The sequence below is a fragment of the Micropterus salmoides genome, unplaced genomic scaffold, assembly GCF_014851395.1.
Source record: "Micropterus salmoides isolate LMB-PRFRI ecotype aquatic unplaced genomic scaffold, ASM1485139v1 Ms_hic_scaffold_13, whole genome shotgun sequence".
Lineage (NCBI taxonomy): Eukaryota > Metazoa > Chordata > Actinopteri > Centrarchiformes > Centrarchidae > Micropterus > Micropterus salmoides.
Genome location: NW_024040374.1, coordinates 33672893 through 33680406, shown reverse-complemented (window position 1 = coordinate 33680406; position 7514 = coordinate 33672893).

The following is a 7514-nucleotide window of genomic DNA, read 5'->3' as shown; positions in this document are numbered from 1 at the left end:
CAACCTACATGCACGAAATTTCTGGGGACATGTATCTATCAAGACGCACAAAAAAGCCTCAAGAACCCATGCCTAAAGTCAACAGGAAGTCGGCCATTTTGAATTTTACGGCCATTTTTGGATGATTTACACACAACTCTTCCTAGGGATTTAGTCGGATCGACGTCAAATTTCTGCTGTGCCTTCTAAAGGCATTGACGATGAAAAGTTGTGCTATTTGCGAGTTTTCGTCAATGGGCGTGTCCGTGGCGTCGATGATTGCTATGAAACAGGAAGTTGTTGTAACTTCAGTGTACATGCTCACATCTGGACCAAACTGTACATGTAGGATGAGAGTCCCGCCCTGAACACATGTACATGCTGACATTCACCCACAGTCATAGCGCCACCTGCTGGCAACAGAAAGTGACTTTTAACGAAGCAGCCCCCGCCGCACGTTTCACCTACATGCACAATTTTCTGTGGTACGTGTATCTTGTCCAGACGCACAAAAAAGTCTCTTGGAGCCATAGCCTAAACCCAACAGGAAGTCGGCCATTTTGAATTTTACGTCAAATTTTGGATGATTTACACACTTCGTACTTTAACGAACTCCTCCTAGGGATTTAGTCCGACCGACCTCAAATTTTGCTGTGCCTTCTAAAGGCATTGAAGATGAAAAGTTGTGCTATTTGCGAGTTTTCGTCAATGGGCGTGTCCGTGGCGTGGCGTCAAATCAGTCTTCGCCATGACACGGAAGTTGTTGTAACTCCAGTGTACATGCTCACATCTGCACCAAACTGTACATGTAGGATGAGAGTCCCGCCCTGAACACATGTACATGCCGACATTCACCCACAGTCATAGCGCCACCTGCTGGCAACAGGAAGTGACTTTTAACGAAGCAGCCCCCGCCGCACGTTTCACCTACGTGCACGAATTTTCTGTGGTACGTGTATCTTGTCCAGACGCACAAAAAAGCCTCTTGGAGCATGCCCTAAAATCAACAGGAAGTCGGCCATTTTGAATTTTACGTCAAATTTTGGATGATTTACACACTTCGTACTTTAACGAACTCCTCCTAGGATTTAGTCCGACCGACTTCAAATTTGTGCTGTGCCTTCTAAAGGCATGAAGATGAAAGTTGTGCTATTTGCGAGTTTTCGTCAATGGTGTGTCCGTGGCGTGGCGTCAGATCAAGTCTTCGCCATGACACAGGAAGTTGTTGTAACTTACGTACATGCTCACATCTGAACCAAACTTTACGTGCTTGATAACTCAAGGGGTCATCTTCTCTGTATTGGTGGACCAGTCAGACAGGAGAGCTCCTACTCTGCCTGCAGACATCAACGATCTTGCCCCTCACAGTCAGATGGCTTCCTTCAGTGCGCTGAGGTGTTTAATACTCTCAAGACACTACCAGCCATGTCTTCCTTCTCTTTTCACGTAGATGCACCAACAGACAGTGCTTTCAGTTTGCTGCATGCATGGACACAGAACTGCGGTATAGGAAGAAGCACACGGTCAGCTGGCTGCAGCTAAATCTGGAGTGCACTCGTATTCAATTCTGTATGGTAAATTCAGTTTTAACGGAGCAGAGCGAGCTGACAGGCAGAGTTAGAGACTTTTTCTGTCCGTTTCTCTCTTTACAAAGACGCATGTTGCAGTCAGAGTCTTCTCTGAGATGCGAGCATGACGTACAACACAATTTATCAAATTACACATCGGATATACAGTATGAAAATAGATTGATTGGATTATACTCACAGGAAGTATAAAACCTGTTACATGCGTCTATTAAAGTAAACACACAAAAATGTCAGGGAATTACTTTACTTAGATTTCAGGACTGCAGTTGTACATTTGAAATACCTTCCTACCTTTCTGATAGGAAGCCTTCTTGAGGTGTATAAAACATTTCTTCTTATATTCTGATTTGAGTTGTGACAACTATGACCACATGAATTAAAAAAATTAAACATTTCACTGCCCAAGTCAGCTATAACACAAGTCTTGTTCATTAGACTACATGCTGTACAGTATTGTGGACGATTTTGTCCCAGGATTTATTATGCATTTCTTCTTCTTCGTTGCATGATTTAGAATAATAAGGTGAGAAATGGGTCTGTTCTGAGTTCATCCTGCACTGCAGCAGTAAAAAAGTCCATTTAATCCCAAAAACGCTTTTCTTTTAGGCAGGCTGGAGCAGAAACACAGTAACGATGAATGTGTGCTGTTCTCACATTCTTCCTCTGTATGTACATAAACAACAAGGCAGGGAAATATAAAAGGAATTTATTTTATTGTTTGGGTACATTATTGTTCAGTGTACATGCTCACATCTGAAACAAACTTTACGTGCTTGATAACTCTCCCACCCCGCAGACATCTACACGCCAATACCGATTTATATTCATAGCGGCAAGTGCTATGTAGCTCCACATAGGGGACACAGGAAGTGACATATCACCTTCATGCGGCGTCAAACCGCGTAGCAAATTCACAGCCGCACCGGCAGAGCTCCAGATATGCAACTCGGCCGGCTCACATGCGGACGCGCTTACAAGTGCGAGGGCCCGCCCAACGCTGCTTGCAGCTTTAATTTTATTTTTTTTTTTTTTTTCTGCAAAGTAGGCCAAATGACATGGCCTAAACATACTCGAAAACTCACCAAAATTTGCAAACATGTCAGAACCGGTGAAAAATTTCGTATTCTACAAGTTTCGCACATGGGCGTGGCAAAATGACTCGCTAGCGCCACCTAGAAAATTGGAAAAATTAGCCCCTCGTTCACAACCTACATGTACGAAATTTTCTGGGGACATGTATCGTATCAAGACGCACAAAAAAGCCTCAAGAACCCATAGCCTAAAGTCAACAGGAAGTCGGCCATTTTGAATTTTAGGCCATTTTTGGATGATTTACACACACTCTCCTAGGGATTTAGTCGGATCGACGTCAAATTTCTGCTGTGCCTTCTAAAGGCATTGATGAAAAGTTGTGCTATTTGCGAGTTTTCGTCAATGGGCGTGTCCGTGGCGTCGATGATTCTATGAAACAGGAAGTTGTTGTAACTTCAGTGTACATGCTCACATCTGGACCAAACTGTACATGTAGGATGAGAGTCCCGCCCTGAACACATGTACATGCCGACATTCACCCACAGTCATAGCGCCACCTGCTGGCAACAGAAAGTGACCTTTAACGAAGCAGCCCCCCCGCACGTTTCACCTACGTGCACGAATTTTCTGTGGTACGTGTATCTTGTCCAGACGCACAAAAAAGTCTCTTGGAGCCATAGCCTAAACCCAACAGGAAGTCGGCCATTTTGAATTTTACGTCAAATTTTGGATGATTTACACACTTCGTACTTTAACGAACTCCTCCTAGGGATTTAGTCCGACCGACCTCAAATTTTGCTGTGCCTTCTAAAGGCATTGAAGATGAAAAGTTGTGCTATTTGCAGTTTTCGTCAATGGGCGTGTCCGTGGCGTGGCGTCAAATCAGTCTTCGCCATGACACGGAAGTTGTCGTAACTTCAGTGTACATGCTCACATCTGGACCAAACTGTACATGTAGGATGAGAGTCCCGCCCTGAACACATGTACATGCTGACATTCACCCACAGTCATAGCGCCACCTGCTGGCAACAGGAAGTGACTTTTAACGAAGCAGCCCCCGCCGCACGTTTCACCTACGTGCACGAATTTTCTGTGGTACGTGTATCTTGTCCAGACGCACAAAAAAGCCTTGGAGCATGCCCTAAAATCAACAGGAAGTCGGCCATTTTGAATTTTACGTCAAATTTTGGATGATTTACACACTTCGTACTTTAACGAACTCCTCCTAGGGATTTAGTCCGACCGACCTCAAATTTGTGCTGTGCCTTCTAAAGGCATTGAAGATGAAAAGTTGTGCTATTTGCAAGTTTTCGTCAATGGGCGTGTCCGTGGCGTGGCGTCAAAGATCAGTCTTCGCCATGACACGGAAGTTGTCGTAACTTCAGTGTACATGCTCACATCTGGACCAAACTGTACATGTAGGATGAGAGTCCCGCCCTGAACACATGTACATGCTGACATTCACAGACAGTCATAGCGCCACCTGCTGGCAACAGGAAGTGACTTTTAACGAAGCAGCCCCCCCGCACGTTTACCTACGTGCACGAATTTTCTGTGGTACGTGTATCTTGTCCAGACGCACAAAAAAGCCTCTTGGAGCGATGCCCTAAAATCAACAGGAAGTCGGCCATTTTGAATTTTACGTCAAATTTTGGATGATTTACACACTTCGTACTTTAACGAACTCCTCCTAGGGATTTAGTCCGACCGACTTCAAATTTGTGCTGTGCCTTCTAAAGGCATTGAAGATGAAAAGTTGTGCTATTTGCGAGTTTTCGTCAATGGGTGTGTCCGTGGCGTGGCGTCAGAGATCAAGTCTTCGCCATGACACAGGAAGTTGTTGTAACTTCAGTGTACATGCTCACATCTGAACCAAACTTTACGTGCTTGATAACTCTCCCACCCCGCTATGGAGGACCGATCCTGACACAGTCAGAAATAAATACAGAAATAAATAAATGCTCAATAAATAAGCATCCAATTAAATACACAAAAAAATAAAGTAAATAAATAAATGTAGGTAGTAATTAAATTATACAAGGAGACATAAATGATATATTTTAATTAGTGCCTTTACTTATTCACCTTTGTTATAATTACCTTATTTGTTTATTCAACTTTATTTATTACTAATTTTTTAATGTATTTATTTATGTGTGTGTTTTAATATTTTTGTCTGTTTTATTCTTCCTTTGTATTTATTTACCTTATTTATTTTCACCCATGGTATTTATTTCTGCCTGTCTTTTTAAATTTTTGTATGCATTTCTGCCTCATTATGCAAATGAGGAGGGCTGTGTCTCAAGGGGTCATCTTCTCTGCTATTGGTGGACCAGTCAGACAGGAGAGCTCCTACTCTGCCTGCAGACATCAACGATCTTGCCCCTCACACAGTCAGATGGCTTCCTTCAGTGCGCTGAGGTGTTTAACAACTCTGAAGACAATACTACCAGCAATGTCTTCCTTCTCTTTTCACGTAGACGCTCCGACAGACAGTGCTTTCAGTTTGCTGCATGCATGGACACAGAACTGCGGTATAGGGAAAGCACACGGTCAGCTGGCTGCAGCTAAATCTGGAGTGCACTCGTATTCAATTCTGTATGGTAAATTCAGTTTTAACGGAGCAGAGCGAGCTGACAGGCAGAGTTAGAGACTTTTTCTGTCTGTTTCTCTCTTTACAACGCATGTTGCAGTCAGAGTCTTCTCTGAGGGCATGAGTCTCAGTAGTACATGACATACAACACAATTTATCAAATTACACAACGGATATACAGTATGAAAATAAGATTGATTGGATTATACTCACAGGAAGTATAAAACCTGTTACATGCGTAACACAGTAATGTCAGGGAAATTACTTTACTTAGATTTAAGTACTGCAGTTGTACATTTGAAATACCTTCCTACCTTTCTGATAGGAAGCCTTCTTGAGGTGGTATAAAACATTTCTTCTTATATTCTGATTTGAGTTGTGGACAACTATGACCACATGAATTAAAAAAATTAAACATTTCACTGCCCAAGTCAGCTATAACACAAGTCTTGTTCATTAGACTACATGCTGTACAGTATTTGTGGACAGATTTTGTCCCAGGATTTATTATGCATTTCTTCTTCTTCGTTGCATGATTTAGAATAATAAGGTGAGAAATGGGTCTATTCTGAGTTCATCCTGCACTGCAGCAGCTAAAAAGTCCATTTAATCCCAAAAAGCTTTTCTTTTAGGCAGGCTGGAGCAGAAAACAACTCACCTTTCTCAAGTTGTACAGTAATGTCACATGTGTATGAAGGTGGATCAAACAAGCTAATCTTAAATGTCAAAGTAGAGAGGAGCCTAGTAGGCCTATTTATTTTCATTCATTACACATATGAATAAGCTATGCAGACAGTTGTAAAGAAAGAACATCTTTTTCTTCTGTTCTCTACTTGTTATAGTTACACAGTATTAGGGGTGTGGGCTGTATTAAAAGTATCCACTGTTCTCCCATGCTCTAACACACAGTAACGATGAAATGTGTGCTGTTCTCACATTCTTCCTCTGTATGTACACATAAACAACAAGGCAGGGAAATATAAAAGGAATTTATTTTATTGTTCAGTGTACATGCTCACATCTGAAACAAACTTTACGTGCTTGATAACTCTCCCACCCCGCAGACATCTACACACCAATACCGATTTATATTCATAGCGGCAAGTGCTATGTAGCGCCACATAGGGGACACAGAAGTGACATATAGCACCTTCATGCGGCATCGGAACCACGTAGGAAATTCACAGCCGCACCAGCAGAGCTCCAGAATATGCAACTCGGCCGGCTCAGATGCGGACGTGCTACAAGTGCGAGGGCCCGCCCAACGCTGCTTGCAGCTTTAATTTCTAATGGAGCCGACTTCTTTTTGCAATCAGAAGAGACGCCCCCTTCTGGCCGTTTGATAGAATGCAGGTTTAAGGGACTTTCGCGTTCACATCAGTTTGCAGACCGGAAGCTTCCCGCTTGGTAGGACTACTTCTATTAGTAGTAGTTGTAGCAGTCTGATTTGTTAAAAGTAAGGAGAAAAGGGATATTTGGACAAATAGAGGACCACACATTATTTATCACAAGAGCCAATGAGCGTGGTTCATGTGGTGTCGGAAGAATTTTTTTCCCTCCTTAAATCTTTATTGCAAAAATAGGAATAAAGTGTACATAGGTCATAAATAAGTATACAGAACAGTATACAAATATATAAGAAGACACAAATAATGAAAACGTTGCCTTTTAGTAAATTATATAAAGATATTAACCATATTTTGACAGTTTCCACATCCTTTTGTTGTTGGATTTAAAAAGTAAATAGTAAATATATCAACCTCATGGAGATAAGTACAATATTAGTTTTTTTAATGCTGAATTTACAATTGCCATTAGAATTAATACATTTTAATTTGATAATTTGTTGCACCCACAACCCATAGTCTCTGTTCCTCTGTTTTTCTGTGCCTGATCTTCATGTTTGGTACAGTGTTACCTTTAACTGCCTCTGTTCTTGCACATTGTTTATTGTATGTTTCCTTGAATTCCCTGTTTCCTAACTCTGTTAATTGTTATAATAAACTACTTTCGTGTCAATCCTGTTTCCTGTCTCTGGGCCTGGTTCAATCCTTTCTGTGTTCCCACCCGTGAAAACTACAGCATTATTCATTCATACATCTGACATCTGAAGTTTCAACAGCAGCAGCAACAGTTTTTCATTCACAACAAGTAAACAATTAGCAGTTAACTGAACATTACTCTATCTAAATCAAATCCTCCTTTTTACAAATTTAGAAAAAAAAGACTGTGGCAGCTAATGGCCTTACTGTGGCATTGTTTGGCAGCCTAGTGGCTCCTTGTGGCACTCCTTGTATCTCTCTCTCTCGAACAACATACTG